This window comes from Mus caroli, unplaced genomic scaffold, assembly GCF_978045245.1.
Source record: "Mus caroli unplaced genomic scaffold, Mus_caroli_1 scaffold_12, whole genome shotgun sequence".
Lineage (NCBI taxonomy): Eukaryota > Metazoa > Chordata > Mammalia > Rodentia > Muridae > Mus > Mus caroli.
Genome location: NW_028227267.1, coordinates 37817495 through 37834958, shown reverse-complemented (window position 1 = coordinate 37834958; position 17464 = coordinate 37817495).

Sequence of the window (17464 nt, the reverse complement as noted above, 5' to 3'; positions counted from 1 at the left end):
AGGGCATTGAGCCTTCACAGGACTAAGGACCTCTCCTTCCATTGATGATCAACAAAGCCATCCTCTGCTAAATAGGCAGCTAGAGAAATGGTTCCCTCCATCTGTACTCTTGTCCTAGTGCTTTAGTCCCTATGATCACTGGAGGTACTAGTTGGATCTTATTGTTCCTCCTATGGGGCTGCAAACCCCTTCAGTACCTTGAGTCCTTTCTCTATCTCCTCCATTGTGGTCCCTGTGATCAGTCCAATGGTTGGCTGAGAGCATCCTCCTCAGTATTTGACATGCACTGACAGAGTCTCTCAGGAGGTAGCTATACCAGGCTCTGGTCAGCAAGCTCTTGTTGGCATCCACAATAGCACCTGGGTATAGTGACAGTATAGGGAATGGTTAGACAGATGGAGCAGTCTCTCAGTGACCTTTCATTCAGTCTCTGCTCCACACTTTGTCTCTCTGTCTCCACCCATGGGTATTTTGTTCCCCATTCTAAGAAGGACCAACATATCCACACTTTGGTCTTCCTTCTTTTTGAGCTTCCTGTGGTCTGTTAATTGTATCTTCAGTATTCCTAGCTTCGGAGTTAGTATCCACGTATAAGTGAGTGCATAACATGTGTGTTCTTTTGTGATTGAGTTGCCTCACTCAGGATGATATTTTCTAGTTCTATTCATTTGCCTAAGAAATTCATTAATTCACTGTTTTTAATAGCTGAATAGTACTCCGTTGTGTAAATACATCTCATTTTCTCCATCCATTCCTCTTTCGAGGGACATCTTGTTTCTTTCCAGCTACTAGCTATTATAATAAGGCTCCTATGAACACAGTGGAGTATGTGTCATTATTACATGTTGGAGCATCTTCTCGGTATATGCCCAGGAGTGGTATTGCTGGGTCCTCAGGTAGTACTATGTCCAGTTTTCTAAGGAACCAGGAAACTGATTTCCAGAGTGGTTTTCAATCATCAGTGGACTCATTTCCCAAATAAAATGACATAGACTAAAAGACTGGAAAAGTAAACAGCACCCGGGATTTTGCTGCATACAGGATATGCACCTCACTGACAAAGACAGATACTATCTCGGAATTAAAAGCTGAAAAACAATTTCCCAAACAAATGTTCCCAAGAAATAAGCTGAAGTAGGCATTCTAATATCGAATAAAATGGACTTTCAGCTTAAAGTTTTCAAAAAATGTAAGGAGAGCACTTCATATTCATCAAAGGAAAAATCTACCAAGATAAACTCTCAATTCTGAACATCTATGCTCCAACTGCACAGGCAACCAAAGCCATAAAAGAAATTTTACTGAAGTTCACAGCACACATTGTAACTCACACAATACTCAAGGGAGACTTTAGTACCCCACTCTCATCAATGGTCAGATAATGGATAGAGATTCTAAACAGAGACACAGTGAACGTAACAGAAGTTATGAAATAAATCAATTTAACAGATATCTATACAACATTTCATCCTAAATCATAAGAATATACTTTCTTCTCAGTACCTCAGGGCACCTTCTGCAAATTTGACCGTATAATCGTTCACAAAGCAGGCCACAACTGATTAAAAAAAAATTGAAATTATCTGATGCAACCGATCAGATGACCACGGTCTAAGGCTGATCTTCAATAACAACAAAAACAACAGAAAGCCCACATACACATGAAAGCTGAACAATGCTCTCCTCAATTATAACTTGGCCAAGGAAGAAATAAAGAAAGAAATGAAAGACTTTTTAGAATTTAGTGAAAACGAAGTTACAACACACTCAAACTTATGGGACACAATGAAAACCATGTTAAGTGGAAAACTCATAGCTCTCAGTACTTCCTAAAAGAAACTGGAGAGAGTATATACTAGCAGCTTGACAGAACATCTGAAAATTCTAGAGCAAACAGAAGCAAATATACCCAAGAGGAGTAGATGCTCTGAGATAATCAAACTCGGGGCTGAAATCAAGCAAATGAACAAAAAGCACTATACATGAATCAACAAAACCAGAAGCTGATTTTTTGAGAAAATTAACAACATAGAAAATCCCTTATCTAGACTAACCTGATGGCTCAGAGACAGTATCCAAATTAATAAAATCAGAAATGAAAGAGGAGACATGATGACAGAAACCAAGGTAATCAAAAAAAAAATCAACAAATTCTACTACAAAGATGTATTCAACAAAACTGGAAAATATGTATGATATGGACAATTTTCTTGACAGATACAGGCAAAATTAAATCAGGATCAGAAAAAACCTATGAACTGTCCCATAACCCCTAAAGAAATAGAAGCAATGGGTAAAATCTCCCAACCAACAAAAGCTGGGGACCAGATGTGTTTAGTGCAGAATTCTTTCAAACCTACAAAGAAGACCTAATACCAATTCCCTTCAAACTATTCCACAAAATACAAACAAAAAGAATAATACCCAATGTGCTCTATGGAGCCACAGATACACTGATACCAAAGCCACATAAAGACCCAACAAAGAAAGAACTTCTGAATTTCATTTATGGATACCAGTGCAAAATTATGCAATTCACTTCTCAAAAACCAAATCCAAGAACAAATCATTAAGATCATTCGTCATTATCAAGTGGACTTCATCCCATGGATTCAGGGATGCTTCAATATACAGAAATCCATTAGCATAATCCACTATCTAAACAATCTCAAAGAAAAACACTACATGATCATTTCATGCTGAGAAAGCATTTGACAAAATTCACCATCTATTTATGATAAAAGTCTAGGGAAGATCAGGAATTCATGGCCCATACCTAAACATAGTAATATCAATATACAACAAATCAGTAGCCAACATCAAACTAAAGGGAGAGAAACTGGAAGCAATCCCACTAAAATCGAGGAGTAAACAAGGCTGCCCTCTCAGTCCCTACCTATTCAATATTGTACTCAGAGTCATATCCAGAGTAATTAGACAACAGAAGGAGGACAAAGGGATACAAATTAGAAAGAAAGAAGGTAAATTACCACTATTTGCAGGTGATAGGATCATATACTTAACTGAACACAAAAGTTCCACCAGAGAATTCCTTCTTTTTTCTTTCTTCTATTTTTTAATTTTTTTTCCTTTATAATTTTAAACTCCAGATTTTATTCCTCTCCTGGTCCACCCCCATACCATATCCCATACCTCCACCACATACCCCTGTGCCACAGGATATCCCCACCCCCACGCCCACCCAAACCAGAACTTTGAACTCTCTAGGGCCTCCATTCTCTTGAGGCTTATGTGCATTTTCTCTGACTGAATGCAGACCTGGAAGTTCTCTGCTGTATATATTTTGGGGGCCTCATAACAGCTGTTGTATGCAGCCTGGTTGGTATTGCAGTGTCTGAGAGATCTCCAGGGTCCAGGTTTACTGAGTGTTCTGGTCCTCCAACAGGGTTGCCCCCCCCCCTCAGCTTCTTCCATCTTTCTAACAGGGGTTAGCAGCTTTCCATAATTCAACCACAGGGGTCAGCACACAACCAATGGTTAGAAGCACTGTCCACCAGAGAACTGCTAAACCTGATATACAACTTCAGCAAAGTGGCTGGATATAAATTACATCACACAAATCAGTATCCTTCTTTTACTCAAAAAATAAACAGGGTGAGAAAGAAATTAGGGAAAACACATCCTTCTCAATAGTCACAAACAAAAGAAAATACCTTGAAGGTGACTCTAACCAAGCAAGTGAAAGATCTGTATGACAAGAACTTCAAGTCTCTGAAGAAATAAATCTAAGAACATCTCAATAGATGGGAAGATCTCCCGTTCTCATGGATTAGCAGGATTGATATAGTAAAAATGGCCATCGTGCATCTACAGATTCAATGCAATCCCCATCAAAATTCCAAATCAATTGTTCTTATACTTAGAAAGGCAATTTGCCAATTCATTTAGAATAACAAAAAAAAAAAAAGTCTTAGAAGCGTAAACAAAACCATCACAGGAGAAAATTTGGAGACAAGATGTGGAACAGAGACTGAAGCAAAGGCCATCCTGAGACTTCCCACCTGGGGATCCATCCTATATACAGACACCAAACTCAGACACTATGAAAGATGCCAAAAAGTGCTTGCTGACAGGAGCCTGCTACAGCTGTCTTCTCATAGGCTCTGCCTGAGACTGATAAATACAGAGGTAGATGCTTGCAGCTACCCTTTGGTCCTAGCCTAGAGTCCCCAATGGAGGAGATAGAGAAAGGACTGAAGGTGTTAATGGGCTTGCAAACATAGGAAGAACAACATCAGCCAACCAGATACCCCAGAGCTCACAGGGACTAAACCACCAATAAAAGAGTACAAATGGAGCAACCCATGGCTCTACCTACATATGTAGCAGAGAATGGCCTTGTCAGACATGAATGGAAAGAGATGCCCTTGTTCCTTTGAAGGATCGATGGCCAAATGTAGGGAATGCCAGGGCAGGGAGACAGCAGTGGGTGTGTGAGTGGGGAACTCTCTCATAAATGCAGGTAGAGAGGGCATGAGATAATAAGTTCTGAACCAAAAACCAAGAAAGAGGTAAAATTTGAAAAGTAAGATTAAAATATTTTAAAATAGAAAAAAAAAGAAAGAATTGAAGGCCCAGAAATGAAAACACATGTATGGACACTTGATTTTTGACAAAGAAGACAAAAATATACAATGTAAAAAAGAAAGCATCTTCAATAAATGTACTGGTGCTACTGGCAGTAAGTATGTAGAAAAATTAAAGTAGATCCATATTAATCACCATGAATAAAACTCAAGTCCAAGTGGATCAAAGACCTCAACATAAAACCAGATTCACTGAATCTAATTTAAGAGAAATTGAGAAAAATCTTCAAACTCACGAAATAGGGGCAATTTTTCTAAACACAGCTCTAATGGCTCAGGTCTAACATCAAAACTTGATAAATGGGACCTCATGAAACTGAAAAACTTATGTAAGCCAAAGGGCATAGCTAATAGGACAAATAGGCAAACTACATATTGGGAAAAATTCTTCACGAACCTTACATCCTATAGAGGACTAATATCAAGAATATCTAAAGAACTCAAGTAGCTAAACACCAAAAGAGTAAAGAACCCACTCTGAAAATGGGGTACAGAACAATACAAAAAATTCACAACAAGGAACCTTGAATGGCTGAGAAGAACTTAAAGAAATGTGCAAAGTCCTTAGTGTTGAGGAAAATGAAAACCAAAGTGACTCAGAGATTGGTATAAGGCAGTATATTTTCCAGTGAAGAATGGCTAAGATCAAAAACTGGCGAAAGCACATGTTGGTGAGAATGTGGGGAAAAAGGAACAACCCTTCATGTCCTTTGGGAGTGCAAAGTGCTATGACAACTATGGAAATCAATCTGGAGGTTCTTCAGAAAATAGATCTGCCTGAAGGCCAAAGACTTACCTTTGTGGCCTATGCCCTCCTACTTTCATGTTTCACTCAATGGCTTAATTATTTAGATTGTCCTATTGGTCTACAACATTGATCTTGGTAAACATTTGGTCTCTTTTATTCTCAAACAGTTCTCTGTCCTCATACATTTTTGAGGTACTCCAGTTGGAGGGACTTATATTTACCTAATTTTCTCAAAATTTGGGGACTTCTAATACTTGGGGAAACTGAGTTTCAAAAGCACTTTAGTGTCTAATGCGTACAAATCTGAGTGTTTAGATATGGTAAACCTCTAGGACATACTTTATGAAAGCAGCGGTATATTATGTCCCCTTTGTGACCTCACTTAACTTTGCCATGTATGTGGGCTGCTGTACTGCTACTCTGAGAACAACTGGAAACTCCTGGAATAGATGTCTTTTGTCTCTTTGCCTTTGTCAGGCTTAGGGTACTAGTGGGAGTTGGTTTGGTGTAAATATACTCTCAAGAACATTAACAAAACCAGGGCTTCTTGTGGACCGTCTCAAGGAAGTACCAAGTTCCAGGACAGTTCTGTATGAAGTTCTCAAAGCCAGGGAAATGGAACAAGAGGAAAGCCAAGCAGAAGGCATCCATTTCTAGCACCTTCAAAACCTTTCCACAGGACAGGGTAAGTTGGCTTTGGTAGAAGAAGAGATGTCCTGAGATAGTTGTCCCTGATCTGATCAGAGAATAAGAGTTCATGAATATCAGGGAAACATTGTGGGTGTGGGATTGCAGTGAGCAACATGTAATGTGAATAACTAAAAATTATATTAATACAAAAAGAAAATTAAAGTATTTAACAAAATGGGGCAATGTGTGTTGTTTAACTAACTCTAGTATGTATATATTCACTGGCAAACACTTCAACATCTAGAGTGATTAGATGTTGTAAAGTAGGGTGCCTTTGTCATTGACACATAGTGTGTACATAGCAAAGATAAATAAAATGGAGGACTTGCACAACAAAATCTTTTGATAGGAGAATTCTCTCCTAGTTCCAGACCTTCCTAGGAACAGAATTTAGCATTACAATACATAGCAACAGATGGAAACTCAATGAAGTTCTTAGAGTAATGAAGGTGATTTAAAATTCCTTATGTAGTCAAGGATGCTCCTGAACTCCTGATTCTGACCCCCTCTCCCAAGTGCTGGGATTTCAAGCAATGGTGTGAGATGTCAGTAACTCCAGTTTCAAGGGATATGAGGCCTTCTTCTGAGTCTCCTGACACCATGTACCCACATCATGCATGGAAATACATGGTGCCAAAAAACCTGTCCAAATGTGGGCTATGCATCTTACTATATATGAACTGGTGGGACAATTTCCTTATAATAACTACGTTTAGTACTCTTCTGTTAGCCTAGTCAGAATCCCCAAAGCAGATTATTAATTATTCCCCTGGATGCACTTTCCTTGTAGCTGAATGATGGATGGCCCGGGTTCTACAATTTATCTGTGAATATTTTCATTATCCCCTCCTACAAGTACAAAGTTCCCTTAACAGGTAAACCTAAAACCTCCCAACCTCAGGAATTTATTTGACTTGATCCTGAATAAAAAAAACATAATCTCCACCAACTGTTTAGACTGCATTGATTTCATAGCATTCTATCTGCCTGTGCCTCTCCTGGTATTAAAGGCAAGTGTCACCATACTAGGCTAGATTATTGTGTCTTGCAAGATTGAACTAGATCATCTGGGCCACTATAAAGTGATCTTCTGGTACACATAACAGGAAAGTAGGACCATATCCCTGTCATGTGAGGGTCCAGGGAACAAGGTGGTACATGATTAATCTATGTGGGCTGAAAAGAGAAGGAGAATGTTCTTCAGAGGAATGAACTACAGCAATGGCTGTTTCTTCTTGACCTTGAGCCAACTCCACTGTGTATATTCAGAATAGAAAGCAATTGTCTCAGCAGCAAATTCACAAGACAGTGACTTTCATTACCCTCCATATGCTGCCTAGACCACAGATCCAAAGACCTTCTAATAGTGGGAATACCTTCTACCTGGAAAACTGTCAGTCACTCTGTTCTAAGCCTCTGCCTGCACCTCACATTCCACTGACTACTCCCAGGTCAATATAATCGTTTCAAAGCCTACTGCTGTCAGCCGGGGCATATGCCTCCATCTTAGGGTACTTTGTACTTTCCAACTGGTGTCTGCTTAAACCTAAGAGTGCTAGCACTGTAAATCGTTTCACTCTGTGTCACTGATAACTGCTATTTTGTCAGAGGAAGATATTATCATATGGCATTACAGGCGACCCGGAGCAGCTGTGCATCATCCATGCCAGCATCCTCACTAAAGCTGACTCTAACATCTAATGAGGATTCAACAGGACAGAGGAATTATTGGGAATTTCATCACAGTTTTTGTCTCTTTGAGGTAATCAGAGGTAGACAATAAAACAAAACAATAGCAACAAAGAAACAGCAGTGAAACAATGGCATCAGCTACAGTTGGCCATGAATGTATAGAAAACCATTTTGAGCAGTTTGGAACTCATGATGTTCGAACCTCAGTTACAAGTTCCCTGTATCCATAATCCCTAACCTGGGTTTCAAGTGATGGTCCCATGCTGGCCTCCTTGGTTTCTCTCGCTTCTGGACAACAAAAGTAAAAATAAAAAAGTACTGAATCTCTCAAATGAAGCACAGAGTCATATACTTACATGTGTGTATCAGGTGGAAATTTTTCAGTGTAAGTGAGCCGTGGGAAAGTTGAGATGCTGTGGGCTAAGACCTGGTTCCCCCACCTACATGAAAGTCAGAGGACAACTGATAGACTTTTTTCTCTCCTATGATGTGGATCACAGGGAAGGAACTCAGGTCTCTATGCTTGGTTGCCTTACCTTTATCCACTGAGCCATCTCATCAGCCAATCACCACAGACACAGAATTTAATAATCTGTGTATTCCTATTTACATTCGGGGTTATAACACAACTATGAAAACTTTCCCCAGTGAATATATCTACTCAACTAGGGGCAATAAATGGAGTCTGGGCGGGATCTATGAGGAGGGTGGCAGACTTTAAAAGCCTCCATGGAGCCTCACAGTTTTTTTTTGTCTCCAAGAAGTCTGAATGAGATGGGGCAATTTTTCCTTCTCTTTGACCTCCCAGTGCTATGATTGAACCTAATAAAAGTCCATGCTCCCTGAGTTACATTCCAGGCCTGTAACTTCATTCATCTGCTACAACAGCTACAAGGAAAGTGGCAATTTGATACTCCATAGTCAGTTTGGATGCTACAAGATTGGTCCTTGAGAATGGTTTTCAGAATACTTTCAAGACTAGGAATATCTATCTGAAAGAGAAAAGGAAGTGTCTCAGTCCACACTGCATACTCAGGACAGTTTAGTCATTTAAAGAGTGATGTCAAGCTGTTATCTACCTGCTCAAATAGCATTACTAGATATCAGGTTAAGCTGCCTGACAGGTAGCATTTACCAAAACAGCCAAGCACTACACTGAAGACCTACAAGTAAATAAGGCTCAGGACTCACCAGAGAATTAAGAGATGGACAAGAAGACCCGTATCACTTGATAATGATTGGTTTCCTGTGTATTTACAGGTGACCCTTTCTGTGTCAGAGTTAGCTTAGAAAGAGAAGGTGTCCAAAGACAGTGAGCAACTTAACACATCCCCCAGTCATTCTCAGGCTTCTGCTTTAAAGCCCTGGTTTGACAGCACCAGTTTGGGGATTCGGGGGATGAATTCCTTTACACATTAAGTCTCTGACTCACATTTAGTCTCAGAAATGAGATCTGTTCTAGGAGACCTTCACAAGCATGAAGCATCCACTGGAAGAAGTACTTCCTCAATAAACTCTGAGATCTAGTGTGGTTAAGATCAATATCAACCATCTCTCTCCCTTCCTAGCCTTGCACAGACATGCTCTCCACCATAGGCATGTGACCTCTATTTCAGGCTCCATCCATGCAGGAGAGTTTGAAGTTTTATCACAACACTGGTGAGCTGGCCTTAAATGGTTATTCCTTCCTCCATTTCTACCCACTGAGGAACTTCTCAATTCTGCATTTCATCAAGTAGGCATTTCATGCCTAGTCTGCCTGGTTATCCTACATGAGAGGTGACAGATCTGCTCAAGCCTTGACAATTCTATGGCATTATCTTGAACCCACAACAGATCTGCATGGGTGCCAGGTAACCTAGGAAAATTAGAATTCCTTCTTCAAGCACCTGAACCTATAGGTCTCCATAAACTTCTATCTTTGATTTTGGATGATCTTGTTCAATTGAAAACCACACAATCTTGAAGGACAAAGAAGAAATATAGTGTAGATACAGGAAAGAAGTCTCCTCCATTAAGAGCATTTGTCTATCCAACAGAGGACCCAGAGGGCAGCTAACAATCCTATTAATGAGTCTCTGGGTTGAACACGATGCCCTCTTCTGGCCTCTGGAGGAATTGCATGCATTTGGTGCACAGATGTGGTCCTGAGGCATTTTCTAGAGCCCCCTCTGGGATCCTGTGGGGGTCTGCCCTCCTGCCTGGCTGGCTTGCTTTTGCAGGTTTTGCTGGTACCAGGTGCGGCTTGCAGTAGGTAAAACATACATATATTAAAAAAAATAGCAATGCTCCAAATTCAAACAAATAAACAAAAACCATAAAGGCATCAAATGTGTAGTCACACTAATATTACCTAAAAAGAAAGCCCTATCTCAACATGTATGGGAAATCTCCACATGGATAGTAGGGAGGTCTTTTTCTTAAAGGTCAGTATTTCTGCTTTACAGTTATCACCAATGCTATATTTTGAGGAAATGAAAAGCAGATAGCTCTGGGTTACCTGATTTCTATTTTTTAATTAGGTATTTATTTCATTTACGTTTCCAATGCTATCCCATAAGTCCCCCACTCGCTCCCCCATCCACTACCCCACCCATCCACTCCCACTTCTTGGCCCTGACTTTCCCCTGTACTGAGGCATATAAAGTTTGCACGACCAATGGACCTCTCTTTCTTCTAATGGCCGACTAGGCCATCTTCTGATACATATGCAGCTATAGACACGATCTCTGGGGGGTACTGGTTAGTTCATAATGTTGTTTCACTTATAGGGTTGCAGTTCTCTTTAGCTCCTTGGGTAATTTCTCTAGCTCCTCCATTGGGGGGCCCTGTGATCCATCCAATAGCTGACTGTGAGCATCCACTTCTGTGTTTGCTAGACCCTGGCATAGTCTCACAAGAGACAGCTATATCTGGGTCCTGATTTCTTATGAACCCCAAATTAATATTCATTTCCTAAGAAGCTTTAGAGCAATACAGTTGTGACTCTTATTAATGTGTGCCACAGACCCTCTGGGCCCCTTTGTCTGCACAGAACGGGTCTTTAGTCACCTGTGGGCAAAGCGTCAGATGAATGACAAACAGATGCACACAGGAGAGGTCTTGTGGAATCTGAATGTAATGCCAATTCGAGCATCAGACTTTTTATGCAGAAGACAATAACGAAGTTGGGTGACATACTCGCAAGGTACAAATGAGGTAACCGGATGCTTAATGACTCTTACACAGAACAGAGGAATGAAAACACAAAGACTGGCAGGAACTGGGCAATAAAATAACTGAGACAAAGTCAGCCCTATCTAAGATCAGCTATAGTCTTAGAAACCTGGTGTGAGATCTTTTCACTCCTAGGGCAAGGGCTTTCACACCCAAGTCATGGTTCTAACTAGGGAGTTCCATTCTAGCTAACCATCTCATGAATAATGCAATACTCTAAAACCACAGCCCTAAACTACTTCCTAAACCATTGTAAATTCCTGTATATGGGAGCGACTTGACTTTTATTCTAAGTGATAGTGTAGTACCAGAGGCTATTCTGAATGTCAGTGAATAAGCAACATTCTTACTGAATTTCAAGCCCATGTTCTTGCTCAAGGACGTTCTAGGACTGTTGGAACACTAAGGCTTTAGCTATGTCAGAATTCAATCTTAAAAGGCATTTATAATAAAGAGAGCACGTGGATCCATCCACTAGACTAACGTGGGAATGGAAAATTAATGTATGGGTTAAAGAGAAAGCCAGACTCCAGGAGCAAGTTTCTGTGAAACTCTTTTTGCTTCATGAGCAGCTTTTATTTAGGCATCCCTACCTGAAAAGCTGACTCGACCAGAGTGCCATGGCAAATGTGGTCAGCATGACTATTACAGGAACATGTGAATACCATATACCATATTTTAGGGGTATCTAATTATATGACCTAAAGGATACAGTATAAATCCATTTTCTATCATGAAGTGCTTATTCACAGAGTAGGCCATGACATCCACACACCCCAAAATATACCCTTGTGAAGCACTGGGAATTCATGATTTAGACCATGATGCCTGGAGAGTACAGAAAAACATCTCTGCCTGTGAATTCTGGAGCTCCAGAAGTGTGACACCATAGCTGGCTAAAAATGCTGGGCTTGAGAGTGTAGGCTTTGAACTTGTTTCCTTATTGTTGGTTTGTTTTTCAATTCATAAAAATGCAGACATTTCACTCGGTACTGGCATAAAAAGAACCTCTCTCTACTCAGCTGGATCAGTATATGCAGTGTATATAGCTTTAGCAAAATATCAAAATAGTGACCAGAAAAAAGAAAGAGAAAATAAATATCAAATCCTCAAACTAATGCAACCAAAAACGCTAAGCCTGTAAGCAAACAAAAACCAAATAAACAGGGGCAGTTTAGTGGTACTGAATTACAACAAGTGGTCAGCCATGAAGACAAGGTAGAAAGTTTCAGATGTAATAGCTATCAAGGCAAGCATTGCCATGTTTCTTTGGGGGCTTTGTAGTTTAAGACTTTGTAAGACCAAGGATGACACATGTTACAGGATTTTGCTCAAAGTCTTTTAAATTTACTTAACTCACATCGATTAAATATTCTTGGTGGTTGGTGAGGACAAGTATTAATTTACAGTCTTAGACATTTTCTCCTGAATTCTGAGCAGCTCTGGATGAGCTTCTGCCTTCTCTGAAGCACTGCCAGGTGCAACCTCAGCAAGAGGGGAAGCCCATACACCTCTATGTGGAAATAAACTACCCCTGCTTACCAGCAACATCATCTAATCTCTGCTCAGGTCTTTCAACTCCTAAGAAGATGAATATCTTCTTGATGTACATTAATAATTTTGTAGCATAAATATAATATAATATAGCATAATCAATATAGTATAGAATACAAATTCTTGCAACCTAAGTGTTCTCAATGCTTTGTCCTGGAGCACATAGCTCCCCTCCCCCTTTTCCTGACATGTACTACACACAGCAGCACAGACCTGAGTATGGTATTGCTCCTTTCTCTCTGAAATGGCTATTGAGCCTAATGAACTCAAAGCTTTGTTCATCCCCAAGTCTACACATTAGCTGCAAATAATGAAGTTTCTTAGGTTCTCAGCTTGGAGCATGATAGAAATTCTTATTGTCCATAAACACTTATTTCTTATAGTGATCTTGTCCAGCCCTACAACTTGGAGAAATGAATGACAACAGTTATACACTACAACCAGTAGAATCCTCTGAAAAGCTCTTTTGCCACATGATTTGCAGTTACACCTTTTCAGATTATCCGTCTGAAAGTCTAAAATGTATTCTATTGCTGCCACTCTGAGGATGAAATTTCCAGGGTTTGGACATGCCTCAACTGCCTCTTGCTCCAGGCCTGCTTCCCTCAGCCCCTAGCTCTCTGGCCTCACAAAAATCAATAGTCTATGATTCATTAAGAGACTCTTGGAGCCTTCTGACTAACACAGCCAAAGGATGTATTCCATGCCTTATATTGGGATTTTTTGTTCGATAGCCTATGGCTCTGGGGAAGATTTTTTATCCCAGTAGCATAATTCTCTCTCTCTCTCTCTCTCTCTCTCTCTCTCTCTCTCTCTCTCTCTCTCTCTCTCTCTCTCTCTCTCTCTCTCTCTCTCTCTCTCCCCGTGTTACTGTGTGTGTATGTGTGTTATACAATTTTTCGTATATGTAAATTAATATGACCACTTAAGTCATATTAATTTAGTGTTAGTTTTTCCCACAAATTCCCTCTCCTTCTGTATTATCCCCTTCATCCTTCTCAAATTAAGCCTCTCCCTGTTTTGTCCACTTTCCATTTCATATCACCTTATCACCTGTATCCTAATAGCCTATTCTACTCCCATAGTCTCCATTTACATTTTTGTTTTCTATGGTTACTGCAAATTAATACCAATTGAATAGTAGTGAGCTATTTTGCAGTATGCTACTCTCCAGAACACAGGTCATCAAGACAAAAGATAAAGAAACATGAGAATTAAATATTACACATCAAATGGACAGATAGGTGCAGAATATTCTACCCAAGTACCAAAGAATAAACATTGTACTCAACAATCCAGGGACTCTTCTCTAAAATAGACAAGTTTGTGGTCCACAAAAGAAATATGAGCAAAATTGAAATAAGTCTACATATCCTATTGCAACACAGTACAGTAACATTTAAAACCAACAGCAAACAAATCTCTAATAAGTGCAAAACTCATTGTAATTAAACAACTCAGTGCTAGATAATGATACATCAAAGAAGAAATCAAAAAAGAAAAAAAGTAGAAAATTTCCAGGAAAGAACAACACAACAGTATCTCTAGCACATGTCAAAACTGTTCTACAAGGAAAATTAATATCTCTAAGTTCTTCCATTTTAATAATATTTCTTCAATTACATGTCTGGGATTTAAGGACATAAAACTGTGCCACCAAACTGCAGGGTGGGTCTTTTGTACCCAGTTAATCCTCTTTGGAAATGTCCTTGTACATATATCTGTAGTTTTTAACCTCATTCCGATACTAGGTAGTTCTTGTTTGTTTGTTTGTTTTTTGAGACAGGGATTCTCTGTATAGCCCTGGCTGTCCTGGAACTCACTTTGTAGAGCAGGCTGGCTTTGAACTCAGAAATCCGACTGCCTCTGCCCCCCACCCCCCTGTCCCTGAGTGCTGGGATTAAAGGCATGTGCCACCACACCCTGCCCACTAGGTAGTTCTTAATCCAGTAAATTTGCAAAAGAATTTAACCATTAAATGCATATTTGGAACTTAAAATTTCAGAAAATGTGTCTGTGGCCATCATGGCTAGAGAATATGGCATCAGGCAGTCAGGCAGTAAGTCACTGTGCTGAGAGATTACAACTTCACACACACACACACACACACACACACACACACACACACACACACACACTAATGCCACATCTCTTGATCTTCCCCTGTTTCACCACAGGAGAGCTGGTCCTGCCACTCTTCTGCAGTGAGGAAGCCAGAATGCAGGGGAGATGCCTTTCCTGCCCTTACCCTTGGCCACCTTAGGTAGACAGGAATGAAGCCTGAGGGACAAGAGAGAGTGGCAGTTTACCCACCCCTCACAGACTATAGCTGTTAGAGCAGCACACCCAGCATATCACCTGGGCTGCACACTAGAGCTGAGCCAGGTTGCAGGAGCAACAGTGACCCAGCCTCAAGAATGTGAGTACAGCAGACATGATTCTGTCACTTGGCAGCTGAGCTGTGGCATGGGCATGGGAGAGAGGTTGTCCCCAAATTCCCAACCCTGTGCCAGGTAGTGGAGCAGGATGTGGGGCCATACAAGTGTCACAGTTGGCCCTGCTCCTCACCAGCTGAAGCATTCAGGAGAGCAGTCCTGCAAATTGCCTGGGCAGCACAGAAAGCTAGCCCTTGTCTACGGATATTATATCACAGCAACAGGAAAAGAAATTAAGTCACCATAGTTTTGAACTCCTGAATTTTAGAATCGAGGATAAAAATCCTCTATTGATTAAGGCATCCACTTTGTGGTACTTTGTAATGATAGCTCCAGAAAATTAACATGGGACTTTTCAAATGGCTATTCTTAAAACATTTGCTGATATTTATTTCACGGATAATGATGTCAGCCTTCACTCACATGAAATCTGTTTGTTTCCTGTAGAATGTACCAGACTTGCATCTTTCCTGTTTGTGCAAGGGCTTTTTAAAAACATGAACACCTCCTGAAGGGGCCTCAGATGCAAAATTTCTGATCTTTCCCTTTCCTCCCCAGACCAACTGTCTCAAAGTCCTGATGACCTCTTATTAGTTTGCACCAAATCTCTATTTCTTGGGATTAGTGAAAACTGCTCTAATGAGGGAGAAGGTAACATTGTGGCTTAGAGCAGTGCCTGAGTATTAGAATAACCATTAGAGCTTCCTGGAAGACACCTATGACTGATCCCATTCCTGCTGTTTAGAGTCAAAGACTGTAGAGTATAGGGTTGAGCCTTTAGTAGAAAGACACCTCCAGTGGTCAGCATGCATAACCAGGGTTGACATTCACTGAAGCGCAAGGGCATTGCCCCTTGTTATTCCTAGCAGGAATAATAGAGAGGTAACTGGAGATGATCCCATCACAGGATTTTTGTGGACAGCCCTGGGGCTAATTATATAAGATATTAATTCTGTTCTCCTGTGAGTGGTTGTGAACAAGGAATGAGTCAGCACTCAGGTGATTTCCTGTAAACCTTATTCCCATTTTAATTTGTAAAATAGAGGAGAGCTGATGATTGGGCAGGTAAAAGGGAAGGTAGAGGGGGAGAAGAAGGAGAAAATGGAAGAGGGAGAGGACACAGAGGAGGAGGAAGAAAGAGAAAATTGGAGCAGAAGCACATGGTCTGGAGAAACTGCAAGTTCTAAGGGGTATCTTAAGTTCTGAAAGATGTTAGTGTAGTGGTAGGTCTGCCCAATCTAGGTGCACTGCATGTAATCATATTGTATTGATCCTTGCCAGGATATATTTGGGTTGGAGAGATTTACTGCAACACTGGCTTTATTCTAGTCTACATTCCTTTGATTATGACACAAAAAAGATAAAACTTTCAAAAAATCTCAGTAGGTCTTCCAAGTATGAGGAGATGAAAGGACTATAGCTGTACAGAGTAGAAGAAAGTCACCATGACAGTGAGGAACAGATGGCATGCAAGGAGAAATGGTAGGAGCAGCCTAGGTGGTTACCCAGAACCAGAGCCTTTCATTAAGTACTGAATGCCTTATGCATTTCTAACTTCTGGTTCTGCTTACACATCATCGTTCTCTGAAGAATGGAAAGTCAGGTACAGGGCAAGATATTCTTCAGTGGTTGTTTGATAAAGAATTTTTATAAAAATGTGTGTGTGTGTGTGTGTGTGTGCCTGATATATGTAGCACACATGAACATTTTAACATGGAGGGAAACACACATTTGTGGCATATCTAGGTCAGATAAGAACATCAAGGGTCCTGTTCTATTACTTTCTGTCCTATTACTTGCAGAGAATATTTACAGTCTGGGTTATCTTTCCAGGTCTTCCTTTCTTTAAATATATTTTTCTCTCCTCCATGTATCACCCCACTGTGTATCCTCTTAGGATCTAATTTGGACAAAAGACATAAGCTATGCTTATGGTATGGATAGTGCATAGGTTGTGCGGGAAGCAGAGCAAGGATGTATGATGTGTGGTGTGATTTCAGAGTTGATGAGATGGTTGTTGCAGAGATTTGTTTAGAAGTAAGGAGATGGATACTGATAGATAAGAGATTTCAAACAACAATATACTCTAGAAATATACTCTAGTACATAACACTGTAGAAGGGAATGTTCACTCCCCAGAAATATACTATATATTTTATGGAGAACTTAAGTAAATAGTTCAAAGTCTCTAAATGGAAAAATGTGAAAGGGTGGACAAATGAAAAGGCTCATTAGAGGTGGTAGTTTCATTTCTCTTGCTGTGATGAAATATCCAAGCCAAAAATGTCTCAGGGAAGAAGCAGTTCTTCTAGCTTACAGTTTTATGTGACTGTTCATCATTGCAGGAATAACAGCTGGTGGTGACATTACTGGTCTCATCACACTGACAGTCCAAAGCAGAGAGAAATGAACACATATATGCTCACTAGCTCACTTGAGCGCTCTCTTGTGTTCAGCTCAATTCTCCACCTTTATGCAGTTCAGGACCCCCTCCCTGTCTAGGGTATTGTGCCTCTGACAGT